Raw genomic sequence first — 12,712 nt, forward strand, 5'->3', positions numbered from 1 at the left:
CCTCCACACGCAGAGCACACGCACAAAACAAACGTCTTCCTGACCGACCTGAACCAGCACTAACCTCTGTCCACATGACTTGGGGAATTACTTGAGCCGACAAGATAATCAAACTGCCCAAAGGGAAGTTTCAAACATGATGATAGTTTGTATTTGTGGTAAACTAATATTACAACTACATGTTTGTTTTTCAGTAGGGAATATTTAGTCCATATGTCAACATCTGAGTCAACATAATGCCGCATGACACTGATATCTACAGACAGAAATCCTTTTTTTTAATGCTACTCCAAACTCAAATGTCTAACTCAACATCTAAAACCTCCTAATGCTTGCCAGCACTGCTCTGGAATGGCCATTAAAATCTTTGCAGGAGTTTGGAAGCACTCACATTCAGTTTTTTCAAATATGTATCTTTACCCAGAGGTGAATAATTCCATGTTTACTTCATAATTTGTTTGTCCCGACCAACCAAGACACAAACATCTGCAAACAAAAACAAATAAAAGGGGTTTAGTGTGTTTGTTTTGAATGTCCCTGAGAGAAAGATCTCTAAAAAAAAAAAAAGCTGGGGGATGGGGGATAGAGAGCGAGAATTTCTCTTGGCGTTCTGCCTTGTGCTGCAATGTCTCTCTCTACCTCTCTGCATCTTGGATTTGACCCATTTCCTCCAAGTCAAAAGAAACATTCGAGGTGCCTCTGAAAGATGACCCTCTCCACTGAAGCACAAACTCAACTGATAGTAAAACCCTTCACCGACCAGCTGGCAGGGTATCAGAGAGCAAAACGCTGTGAAATTGGGATATCTCTCGAATGAATCGCCTCAAGAATTCAAGCTGTATCTGTTCCTAAAAAGAGAATTATGCCTGACATTTTATACGCCGCTTGCTCTTCCTGACTTAGAAAGATTCAGTGGCTGATTCAGTGTCTGTACACACATCAGTGGATAAATGACATTATAGCATCAGTATGTAACGTTGGGATGGATGAACCACCTGTGGTCAGTAACAGTGGAATGGATGAGGTCTGAATGGTAATACGATTGTGGTAAAAATGAAGAAAGAACACTCATCCACCCCAGACCAGCTGCTGCGCTCAAGTCAGAAAACAGAACAACACCTGCTGTTGAACTTCTACCAGAGGAAATATTCCCTGAACATAACCTGTACAGCATTCAGCTGAGTGAAACTAAATGTCTTTGAATGCAGGGATGAATTCATATTGCCTAGTAAACTTCAATTAAATTCCTGAAATTTAATTTAATTTATATTACAGCAGCAAATCTGAATTAAAAATGAACTGAATACGAGTAATTTTGAAAGTGCTGTTTCATTTGTATTTTTACATAATATGGTAGGTAATATTGAAATAAGAATAAGAAAAAAATTTACTTTAAATTAACTGTCATCATTATAATTTAGAAAACAAAATATTTTTTTTTTAATAAACTGAAAGCAAAACAATTTGAAAGTGAGCAACAGGAAGTTGCTGAATAGGAATGACAGGAAGTTGAATTTACTGAAAGTTTGTCTTGAGAAATGTTGTTTTCAAGTTAAAAATTAAGTTATTGCGAAGACCCGCCCTTTAACCCCACCCTAAACATAACAGCCAATGGGGCGCCAGCTATTCTATACGAAAATGTACAAATGAGATCATGCGAAGACATACGAATTAGCCACCAATTTGCCAAAACGTAAAATAGTTGCGAACTGCATTATGATTGTGTTGGTTATTTGCATTTCTTTGAATTCCAATTTATTATCAGTCTGATTCCTTACAGTCAAATTGCAGTTCTGCATCATGTTTTCAAATTCAATTGAAAGTTGAAATTAGGGATTGAATTGGAATTTTAAAAAGCATTGTGTGCTTAACTCTGATATCCTGTAGACTTTTGTTCGCAAACTACGGTGGTTTCTCATCGTGATACCTCATCTAACTTATGGACCAAGACAATGACGGCTTAAGGAGGAAGTACAAGAAATCGTTCATGCCTGAAAGCAGCAATTACTCACTCTTGACTCACTCGTTATCATTTTCTTTATCTTTACCTTACTCCCTCTTTTTCCCTCTTTACCCCGGTGTGACTCCAGCCAACAAAGATCTCCAGAGAGTAACCCCATCTTGCCCACAATACCCCCAGCTCCAGCTCACAGCCAGACCGGAACTGCAGGGCATCCGTCTGCCAGCTAATGGCCTCTAATTTAGACCTAATAGAGAACGCAATGAACAGGCTGGAGAAGAAGAGGAGGAGGAGGAGAGAGAAAAAAAATAAACACAAGCAATAGGAAGGGGAAAAGGGCAATTTCAGTTGAAAAATATAAATGTAATCAAGGCAAATTAGTGGGTTTGGGATAACATTCCTATGGTGCAGACTGTTTACGTTCTGGGGGAGCGGTGGAAAGTGTGGTGGGTTGAGGCAGAGGGGAGTCTTGTCTATCACACGTGTAACAACCCACAAGCAACATGTAAACATGCGCTTGTACACACATACCCATGTGGATACCATTGAGGTGTCGTACACCCTCAACACCCCCTGACTGTCATCTCTGATGAGGATTAAAATGTTTCAGAAAACACAAACATGTCCTGCACAAATTATATTAGTGTATTGAAGACATGTGGGAAATATAAGAGGGTGTTACACAACTGAAGCCTGTTGCATGATTTTTAAAACACTGAATGAAGCATGCTGAGGAAAGAGAACAGAGGACAATGTCAAAACATTGGACAATTGATGGAAGGCACTCTTATGTGTCTCTTCTGTTTTCCTCCTTGTTAGACACGCTTGAGTGAAAGGAGGCTGACCCTGGGGAAAGAGAGAGAGGACGAGAGAAAGAGAGAGAACGCATGCTGAGCTCTACTACTGAATACACACTACGCTGGGATACAGCATGGAAACTCATTAGAGGCTCTAAATACACACACACACTTACAAGTCATTTTATGAAAAGAGTATCATTTGTGTCTACAGCCTTTTTCGAAGTGGACTAAACACACAAAAATACTTCTGTTAAGTGTTTTGTGATCTTATATATTATTTAAAATTTAAATGAAATAAAATATAATATAAACTTATTGTAGCACTTACAGTATACTGTAAGTATGTGGTACTTTCAAGCAATTTTTCTCAATGAAAACTAACAAATGTCATTGGGTATCATCCGGCTATAAGGTAATATTCAGACAATGTATGACATTCAAGTTATAAAAAACAAAACTCAAATCAATATTTCATGTCGACATATATTACATTAATTTAGACAGTATTTTAATTTAACACAACATAAAAAATATAATGATTAATGATCCATAATACATCATCTTTAAAAAAAAAAAAAGACAAAAAAAAGTTATATGACTATTACAGAACTTGAAAAAAAATAACATTTGTCACTTATATAGCTTAAAAGTATAGTCAACTTTCACTATAAATGACATCACAAAAAGTACATTATTGGACTTTTTTCATGCTAGTCACAATTTTATTCAAGCATATTCCATTACATAAAACAGTAAGGAATTAATTCAAATATATCCAAACATTTTTGTTTTTATTAATTTAGATTTATGACACTTAAATATATTATTTGTGTGATAAAATGTTTAAAATAATAGGGAAATGTACTTAAAATGTAAATTTTCCAAAGTGGGGGAAAAAAAACTGGTTTCAAAACCTTGACTCACATTCAAACTCTTCTTGACTGTTTTTAAATAGTAGGGAAGTATGCAAATTTGGACATGGGAAGTGTGTCTCCATCCTCATATCTGCACAATAACACCCTATACCCATGTGGCTGTAAGCTACTTTTCTGGCTGGCTAGCATGCACAGTAACAAACACGCTCACACACAATAAGACATGTTAACATTTTCCCTCAGGTGACTATGTAACAGGTCCTCCATGCATCTGTGACGGCTGTGAGCTGATTTACTGATATATGTTTGCTGTGGCTAACGTTTGAAACTGCACTCCCATGTAGAGGAAGGAGACTCGGAGGTGTTGAGACAGTCTGGCACGGTGGAAAAGGTGGTCAGACATGCGTGAAACGATGCTCAGGAGAGTCCAGAGCGCAAACATGACCGCTTACAGACTCGGAACCTCACAGCTGGGGCTTTATCCCACTCTACTCAAATACACTACAGTGTACTACACAGAATTATATTTCAGAGGACATATGGCTTGAGGAATACTGCTTGAGGGTCTCATTTTTAAAGTGTATACTTCATTTTTGGACATTCTGATGTGAAAAGAGATATAAAAAAAAAAATAATAATTACCACAACAAATGCAAAAAGAAAATGGAAAATTTACATTGCTTCACACACACTTTTTTTTTTTTAATTATTTGTAAAACTGCCTAATATTTTGGCCATGTATAATGAAATTATACTGCACAAAAACAAGAGAAAGAAATCATGAACTGATCTAAAAGTCATAGAGTTCCCACTAGTGGTGAAATTCAGTACAACATGACAAATGAGGGACAAGGGAGGAATTGAAAATTTATTTCTCCTTGCCAAAATCTTGGCTGTATTAGGGAGAAATATCCAGCATCGACCCAGTATAAATGTTGCACAATGTTCTGTGTCTATCAATAGGTATATCTTAGGGATATATAAACGAAAATGATGTAATGTAACAGAGTCACATAAAAATACAAGGGTCATTCATTGTCTGTGAATAATGACCAGGATGGCTGTGGCTGGTTTGGATGAAATTGAAGACAGATGTTCTTGTGAAAACATTTCTTGGGTGGTGTAATTTAGGTCACCCTAGACGAAGGTGGGGTGGAGTGCGGGGTCAGTAAAAACAAAAGTCAAACAGTGAGCATGATCATGCTGTATACTTTCCAGCACCTTCCTGTTCTTGAAGCTTTATAGCTTTTCAAATAAATCTATTACCCAATGGTTAAGCCAGAATGCATATGAAACTGGCAATATCAGATACTTTTGGGTTCAAATGCCTGTGAAAAGCACGCATTTATGACACACAGGGACACACTGAACATATATTATAATGAACATATGTCACTGTTAATGACAGCAACAATCCATCTGGTTAATCTGTCCAATTATCCAATTAGCATTGGTCCTTGCTTTGTTTATAGTAACCAGTGCTGACTGATCTCTCCTGAGAATCAATAAATGTGTTAAACATCACATTAAACATGCTTTTCAACAACTACTCATCTGGAATTTATAACAGTGCCGTTCTCAGAAATGACCCGACATATACATAAAGATAAAACTATAAAAATATGGCACAAAAACGGTTTGTAACAAGTTCCTATAAAATTACTAAAGTAGTCCAGTTAAATTGATTAAAATACTGATAATATACAATTGATATTATCTTAAAGCTTAATGTAAAAACATTTTGCCTAGAAAACACCAAAACAACATAACAGTCATAATACTAAAGTCATACGAGGGTATTTTCAACACAAACCAATAACTGGGACATAAGACGGATGCAAATCTGCAGTGTGATATGAAAGCCAAGTAACTAGTACACTGAATGCCATAGTTGACCACTCAGAATCAAGTCTTCAAGAGAGATGCATAATAACACTAAATAAATAAAAAATACTTTTATAATAATACAATAACATATTATGAGATATATTATTAACAATTATGAATCCTGAAAATATATAATTCTGAAATTTAGAGCAATCTTTTTGTTTTCATTACCACTTTTAACCACAAGAGGACGCCATTTACTTTAGAGAAACTTTCACAGTGGCTTGTTAACAGAACTTAACATGAACTTGCTGGAAACACCAACAGTTAACAACCATTAACTAGTGACTGAACAAAACACTACTTTACATAAGTCATCACCACTACACAACTGATCCTTTCTATGTTTCGTTCCCTCATGAATGCAGTCCTAAATTGTTTCCACACACAAACGTGCTAAATAAATGAATGCATCAGAGCACGCAGTTTACAAGAATGATTTCTGCAATAATTTATTTTCCCTTCATAAAGCCCTCCGCTTTGTAGATTTGTTCTTCTCTTAAAGTACGTGGCTGTTGTTCAACAGCTTTCAGACAATGAAACATGACACTCCAGAGGTCTCATGATAGTCTGCAGAGTGCATTTAGTTTGGCACATAAAAGCAGGACATCTAATGGAATACGCAAAGAGAAAGAACACAGTCGCTGCGCACCGCATATCAATACTCATTAGAGGAAACCAATGTACATGTTGCCACACACGCTAATGAAATCATGTATATGACTATGAATAAATGTATCATGCTATACAATGTGATGGTTTTACTTAGAAAAAAAAGGAAGTGTTTTGGCACCTGATACACAAGGTTTGGCCTTCCATACTTGGAGTTCAAAGTTACTCTGAAGGGTGCATGAAGCATACTGCCTTTCAATAGCAATTCAGAATTAGCAGAAACAGCCTCAACTCTCAGATTTCCAAAGATTACCTGCTGCATTACAACACACAATGTACACACAGACTCCCAACTAAATGAGTAGGCCTATATTCAATGTGAAATCCTTGAAGATTTGGTTTAAAAAGATTGATAGTTAAAACTACCAATGCTAGCTGTACAACCAATTCAGCAAGACCTCAGGTCTCATAAAATAGGCCTTTTCCTGAAACATTGCACACGAAACTCAATACGCTACATGTTCGCCTGCTGCGGCTTACAGATAGCGGTCCAGAGAGACCTACATGGAGCGTATGCTCTCTTGAAGGAAGCCAAACCTCCTGCTATTTGTTACTCCCTACACTATTCCATCTGGCTTACCTCAGTCTAGTGCAACATCTCGAACCCATTTAATTTGTTAGTCGAATGGAGAAATCTTTGAATGAAGAAGGCTTTTCTGTACACCGATATCTCTCAAAATGCTATATGGGGTGTGTCTGCTATCGAGAAATATATTAGTCAGACTGCTTCCCGCATCTTGGCTTCAGTGCGATTCCCACACTTAGGCTACTGGAATTCCCAAACAGCATCTAACGTAAATGTCACATTCTGCAAGTTCCGGAGAAGCCTTGCACAAAGCAGGAGAGCAATGCAACATGCTTGATTGAAAGGCTTCCGAGAATTCTCTGGCTGTGCGAAGCCACGTACAGGAGATTCATAATGGATTTAGCAGAACAGGTACACAAAGCTCTTGTGGCCACAAACCGGAGCTGTGCAGACTTCACTGTTGACATCTGGAATGTCTTTCCTCCCTTGCTTTTCCTTTTGATTGAGGAGTGAGTCACATCAGCAGCCAAAGTCGCTTGTTTCTACAGCTTCATTAGCACTTTGACTACATCTGCTCTCTGATAAAAAGCACAAATGGTGCCAAAGGATCAGCCAAATGGTTATACAACAAATCAGAAATGGACGGAAGACCAACTCTTTATGATATTCTACAATTCAGTCTGCTTAAAGTAGAAAAAAGAAATGTCCTTTACCTCAGCACAATAACATCAGAAATTATGAAATTTGTTATAGTGATCTTTTAACTTGCTATTTCAGTACAAACCACACCAGTTATCCTTATTTAAACATTATTCTTTTACCTCAGTGAGTAACTGTTTAAATAGAAAGTCTGACTTTGTCCATTATGGACAAAGTACATCAAATGCTAAGCAGAAACTCTGGAATCCATCCTCGAATGACTAAAGCAATTATAGGGAACTTGCAGATGTTCTCTATTGTCTCCCATAACAGAGGCATTAAAGACCATGAAAAACAGATAATGAGTAATGCGTTTTGCAAAGGGACAATTTTTAAATTAAATCAACCAATTTACCAAAAAAGGCACTTGAGATCTAAAACACATGCTGCTGGGAAATCAGGTGTGTCTATAAAAATACAGCATGCAGATCTCTCTATACAAAAATGTGTGTGCAGATTTACATGTAAGAGTGTGAACACAAAAGAGTATAATAATAGGACAGAGAGCTAAGTTTAGGGTGTTTGTTCACGTGTTTGTGAATGTGTGCATGTCATGTAAACTGAAGCATGCCTGGTGTAACAGGAGGTGTTTTCCACGGCTGTTCCCTTTTGGCTTGTTGAGTATGTTGAGGCCTGATCCTGAGAACTCTCTGGAGAGCAGTTTGAACCTCATTTTCAAAGCCCCGAGCTCCACAGCAGGAAGTCCTGCCATTGGATGTTTGGGTCATGACAGGATCCACAGGAAGGTATTCCATGAACATGCCACGCAGGAGTCTCGGCTCTTCCCAGCAAACTCAGAGACAGCCCCTTGAGAACAGTAAAGTTCAAGTGATGCTTATAGAAAACAATGTTGTTCTGAGACTCTTTACTCTGTTACAAAATGTTATAATCTTCCTACCTATGCAGCATTTTAGGATACAACAGGCACACATCTTTTCTTCTTTTATGTTTTATTTCAGTTGGCAAACCAATCTTAAGCCAAACTCCAAGGAAGCACAGATCTTAATCAGGTTAGACACCATATTGAATTTAACAGATGAAAACAAGGCTGTGAGGGGTAGACTTACAGTCTATGGCACACACTGTATAACAGGACTAGATCTTAATTTTCACACAGCTCACAACTTTCAAAACTGCTAATGGAGTTTTTGTCTACTGAATGTTTTTAGCCACGACATTTCATCAACTGAACAGAGTATGTTGTTAAACAACAGTTCAAGCCTCACAGCCTCATTTTCATTCCTGTCAAAAATGAAACCTGAAGCTATGCTGATTCAGATCTATTGCATGTATGTTTCACAGAGAAGCCAATCCCAGAATGCACTGCAAGTTCCAGTGTTACCAACTGCTTTCAACTGAAAGTAGCTAAAACGGGTAGCTAAATGTCACTAGATGACATCATAATGGCAAATTCACTGATCTATATAAAGATGAATACAGATCAGAGGGCAAGATAAAAACTTAGATAAGGTTTGTCCAAGAAGTTGCTATATTTGTCCCTAAACCTTTGAAAAAAAGTCTCAAAGGGGGTGGGGAAGTTGCTAAATGTAGCTACAAAATAGCTCAATTGGCAACACTGACTGCAACATAGTCAGTGGAAAAAAATAGGTTGGTCCCCAAATTGCATACTCACTGAGTAGGTACTTACTTTGTGACCAAGATCTATTTAGTATGAAAGTGTTTAGTATGAATGTAATCAGTACACACTACATTTATAATATGTTAATTGTCGAGTCCACTGGATGTGCTCAAAATCAATCATGGAGTATAACAAATTAATTTATTTTACAGAAAGTAAACCATGAAATTCACTTTTTTGTACATAACGACTGAATACTAGTGATGTACATGTCAGAATGATTTTTTTATTAAAATAATTCATTACCAGGCTTGTTTGCTGCCATGTTTCACGTCAACCCGCTCTTTCCAACGTCTCAACAACATGCTGTTAGTGTTTCTGACTCCAAAAATAGCTTAATGAACTTGAAAACGATCATTTCACTCACTATTTGTGTGTATTTTATACTTATATTGATTAGCGCTTAGCAACATGCTAACTTAAATTTTTTTTTGACTAAATGAGTCTTGCTTGCCAGCCGTAGTTGTGTGCACGCGGGGTCCCTGCTTGTGTGTAGTGTTCAATTTAGGAGGTTCCACCATGACGATTTTGTTACCACCGAGATTTAACAGAACAACTGTAAATGTTTTTATTGCAAAGTCACCCCCCAATTATTACAAAAAGATTAAAACCAATTACGAAAATGACAACTTACAAAAAAAAAAAAAAAGTTACTGTAGTTAAACCATGGTAACCCAAAATTAGCAATGGTTTTTGCTACACTAACCATAGTTTAATTATGGTATATATATATTTATATATATATATATATATATATATATATATATATATATATATATATATATATATATATATATACGGTTATAGTATACTTTTAATAAAACCATGAATTAATTTTCGTAAGGGACAGGCAGATCAATTATGAAATGTCTGACTGATGTCACAAAAACTTTATAACTTTATCGACTTTATCATCTACACAGACAGTTCACTTTAAGACATGAAGCTGAGTGGTGTTTTTAAATATCTGAACAAACTATTTACCACAAAAAAATATATATATTTTCAAATATAAAATTAAATTTGACAATCTCCCAAGACATAGCGAGAACAGCTTCTTCTGGCTTAATCCAGTTGTATAAAAGATGTGTATTAAAATACTCTCATCATTTGCGATGTCAACATTAAACCTTATTCTCAAAAAATGAATGTCCTTTATAATTTTTTATTCACCTTTTTGCATTTTGAGGCAATGGAAAATTAAATGTATTAATTCCTAATTTCATATGTTGCGTTTGGAACTCAAAAGTGATTAAATTTTTCAAGCTTAGTAGCCTACCATTACAAATTCTGATAGAAAGACGTAGACAAAAATAGCCTACATCTATTAGGAAATACGCCATAAAAAGTTTATATAACGAAAGAAAATGGTGATTACTGGATATGAAATAAGCAGCCCAAGAACAAGACGTTCTGATGGAGCTCTTAAGCATGACATGGTCTTTCTCAACCACTAGAGGACAGCATCATATAGTTTTTCCTTCAACTCAAAACAGTTTGTGCAAAGTGTGACGCAGCTGAATGAGTTGTATCAAGTGTCATCAGAAAAATGTAATCACTACGTCAGACAATTTCATTTTTTTTACACAATTTTTTTTTTGGGGGGGCGGGGGGGTAATCAATAAACTGCAAAAAAATAAAATAAATAAATATATATATATATATATATATATGTATATATATATATATATGTATATATAGCCTATATACATACGCACACAAATGATTGAATTTAAGACTATTTGCATTTGGAAAAAAAATATAGTAAAAATAGAGATGTTTTGCTAGTATTTAATGGAGAATGTATTTCAAACTTTACTGTCATTCATTTCACTTGATGGTCATCTCAGTTAAAACAAAAGTTCAGCGCCACATGTGTGTTTGTTTTGGTTGTGTGTGAGAGTGTGTCCCGCAGTTTGGTGGAAGCAGTAAATGAAGTGTACAGCAGCAGGGTCTGCATCTCTTCTGTTCTCCCACAGCTCTCTGACCCGAGTCTGGCCTGGGCCGGTGCTCCATCAGGACTCTCTTTCATCCTTCTTATTCTCTCTGGTGTCATGAAGATGGATCAAATGAAAACACAAAAACACCCTTTTTGCCCCCAACCTGCCCTGGCCGATTGACGGCAACAGGTTTAAGCATGGAGCGGTGACTACTTCAAGACCCAAAATGTGCGTGGACTTACACACACTCACACAGAGAGAAAAAAAATAAAAAACGCAAAACTCTCTCACACAGATGGCCCTGTCTAAACGCAAATGCTGTCTAACCCCAGCCCCCTGTGGTCATGGTAAGGCCTAGATTGCCAGTAAAGAGGTGGATGCTTCATGGCTCAGCTATTTGCTGGGTAAAGGGAAAGGATTGCAGTCTTACCTCAGAGCCTTTACACATTACGCTGCTTTAGTCGAGGTGAAGGCTGTGCTGTTCATAAAGGTCAGGATCACACAGAGGACAAAGTGAAGCAACAATAAAAATAACCACAAACCACAGTTCTTATAAAGACAACTAAACACGTTTGCTTTCCATCACTTGTTATACAGCCTGTGTAGAGAGAGAAAATTAGAGATTCCAACCTCAACCACATTGAAATGTCAAGTGAAATCTGCTCAGTAGAGTTTGCCAGAACAAACACATGGCTGGATACAAGAGAAATGACTTCACATTTGGAAGATACATAGCTTGCATGATTGCAAACAATGTGAAATATGGATAGCAGGGACTTCTTTATCAGTGTTCATTTATATGAAACCAAGCATGTCATTGTTAAAAATCTATATTACTGACAACAATTTTCCCCCATTTTTTATTTTATTTTATGTATATAATATAATATAATAATTGGTTTATATACATTACTGTTCAAAAATCTGGAGTCAGTCCAATTATTTTTAAAGACATTATTAATATTACTCAGCGAGGACACGTTAAATTAAAGACATCTATAATGTGACAAAATATTTATATTTAAAGTACATGCTGTTCCTTTTAACAAATCAAATAATAATTTTAATTTTAATTTATCAAATAATCCTAAAAAATGTATCATAGTTTCCAAAAAAAAAAAAAAAAGGTTTCTTGAGAACTAAATCAGCTCATTAGAATGATTTCTAAATGATCATGTGAAACTGAAGACCGGAGCATGGCCTCATGAATCCAAAGGAATAAAATACATCATATTAAAATATAAAACTATAATAATAGAATAGAATAGCTAATAATATTTACAATACAATATTACTGTTTTACTGTATTTTTGATCAAATGAAAGCAGCCTTGGTGACTTTTTTCAAAAAAGAAAAAAAAAAAGAAATTACCCACACTTTTGAACATGATCATTTATTAAAACATGAATGTAGTTCTGTTTACACATTTTTCATTCAGAATTTTAATTCAGCCATGTTTTTTATAACTTGAAATTATTCAGATAATTAAGACGCTAATAAGTTTACAGACTAACTTGGTGTTAATGACAGCATGTTTGTGTATTTGTTGTATGGAGCTTGTGCACGCAAGAGGTGTGGAAGAAATCACTGCTTAAGTCAGGACTTTTCACCAGCAGAGTGAGAAACCCCTGACTGTGTCCACAGCCAATACACACGTCCTTAACGCAGACTACAGAGCACCAGGATGGAGCACGGTCCATACTGAGTGGGGTAC

The sequence above is a fragment of the Barbus barbus genome (genome assembly GCF_936440315.1).
Source record: "Barbus barbus genome assembly, chromosome: 38".
Lineage (NCBI taxonomy): Eukaryota > Metazoa > Chordata > Actinopteri > Cypriniformes > Cyprinidae > Barbus > Barbus barbus.